Here is a 2,508-nt window from a genome sequence, read left to right as displayed (position 1 = left end):
TTTTTCTCTCTCTATATATATATATATATATATATATATATATATATATATATATATATATATATATATATATATGTATATACAGGATGTCCCGCGTAAGACGTGCCAAAAGAAAAATATAAGTAGAACCGATAAAAGTGAATAAAAATTGTAGAGGTCGTTTTTCAAACAACCGCGATTGCGGATCTATCTCATAGGCCTAGAGATGAGGACTGCGTTTTAGATCTGACACTGCGTGATAGGCTCGCGAGCAATCGTCCATTTTCTTCGTCGACCGCGGCGAGCCGTATGTCCCGCCTGTCTCATTGCGCGCTCTGATTTGCTCAACTATTTTAATTAATATCTCGAAATTTTATGTGGTTGTTTGAAAAACGACCTCTACAATTTTTGTTCACTTTTATCGGTTCTACTTATATTTTTTTTTTGGTACGTCTTACGCGAGACACCCTGTATATGTATGTATACGTATATACATGTGTGTGTATATATATATGCATATATATATATATATATACACACACACACACACATTCTTTTTGTATATTTATTTGTGATGTTACTGCAAGATTTTATAAAAAAAATCTTTTAAAAATTATATTAATTGGGTTAAGTATCTTTTTAATAATGATGAGATGCGCAAGAGGAAAAATGCCGCTTACATATATTCATTGTTGTTACATGCTTGTGGTAAAAAAAATATATTTATTGTATTGAACATTCTTTGTTAATAACGTTTTAATGAATAATGAATGATAGCTAAAACTTTTTCAGCATTATTCATGACGAAGACGTTAACAGTCTATGTCAAAATTAAGATCACTAAAATAAAGTTTAGTTATAATCATTAAGATTAATCAGAATTAATTTATGATTATAAATTAACTATTAATCTTTACATTAATCTTTATATTACCTTAATTATTCATAACACACAGGCCGATAAATTTTGACTTTTGCTTCGATCTCTAAATCTATATGGATGATCACAAAGATTTTTGGCATCCTAAAACCAAATCCGTTGCCCAAATTGCTCTATTACGTCAGGTGTCCGAGATATTCTAATTTAAAAATAGGCATTTTTAGATTAAAATAAGTCTAATACAAGAAATGATAGGTAAATTTAGACAATAGATTTGAGCATGGTAGAAAAATCTACTAAAATCAATTATTATATTTAATAAATTAGAAAAAAATAATCCATATATCTATTATAAATCTTTTGCATCCTTTAACGTGTACACTGATAGCTATAGTTATCAAAACATTTAAAACGTTTATATAAAAAAATAAAACATTTATAATTATATTTATATACTTATTGAAGTTTTAAATATCGAATCACGTGTATAAAGTTATTTGCAGCCTAGGGATTAAAATTGATGTCGGCCTGTGTAATCATCAAGATCATAATAATCTTAATGATTATTATAATCAATCATTAAACAAGATATTTTTTTGTACTACCTATGTGGAACAAAAAATTATGATGACGTCAAAATGACGAGAAAGTGATCGAATTGTAGTTGAAAAGTGAGTTTTTTAGTCATTTTGATATAATTTTGACGTCATCATGAGTTTTTGTTCTGTTCGAGCTAGTTTTTACAAAATCAATTTTTTCTATTGGATACAGAATGCGTTCTATAGTTCATCGAAGTGAAAGTGTAGTGATTTTTCTTGCACTGACTGTATATTATATCTTCACTGACAATATAAAAGTCGTGTTCCTCACGAACCGCCGACTCTTTAACTGGTCTGATCAGGTTCGGCTACATCTTACTCTACCTGCTCTCGCCGTGTCTGAGTACACAATTTAAACGTTCCTAAGGAGTACCTTTGCAGAGTTTACGATATCGAGATTAAAGTTAATAGATCGCCCATGTATTTGGTCACGCCAGGGAAATATCGCCGATAAAGATATAGAATGAGTGCCTCGAAGCCGAGGATTATTTTCGATAGGTCGCACTACGAGGCGGTTTAGCGAACTTTTACTTGGAAGCCAAATGTACTATGTATGTATTGTATATAAGTAGCTTGCGCGAGGAGAAATTCTATTGTAAGACTTCGTCCGGAGGAAAGGGGCGAGGAATCGTGTTTGTAATTTTGCGTTCTACGCGCGATCGGAAGGAGCATATGAGGAGAGTCTTGTGTCAATTTGCCGTTGAATGTTTTTCTAAATAATTAAGGATGCGATAAGCGAACCGTTGAGCGGAGATTTGCTGCGTTGATGTAAAATGCCTGATGTAACTGTTGTACAATGTCAAGAGAGAAAAATATAATATTGTTATTCATCCTACAGAGAAATGTGCCTCTCATCGATGGATTTTGGATATGATATTATTATTTTAGCAAATCATATGAAACTTTTACGAAATTAAAAAATTTTTACAAAGTTAAAACCAATTTTAGAACGTTTTTAAAATTTTAGAAATTTTTCTGAAGTTAAAGGCTAAAGTTAGGAAAAATTTTATACTAAATTCAGCCATATTTGTCAATGTTATTTTCTGAAAT

The sequence above is a fragment of the Odontomachus brunneus genome, unplaced genomic scaffold (genome assembly GCF_010583005.1).
Source record: "Odontomachus brunneus isolate Ranch 3 - 2012 unplaced genomic scaffold, Obru_v1 Obru_scaffold_086, whole genome shotgun sequence".
Classification (NCBI taxonomy): Eukaryota; Metazoa; Arthropoda; class Insecta; order Hymenoptera; family Formicidae; genus Odontomachus; species Odontomachus brunneus.
This window is presented reverse-complemented; position numbering follows the sequence as displayed.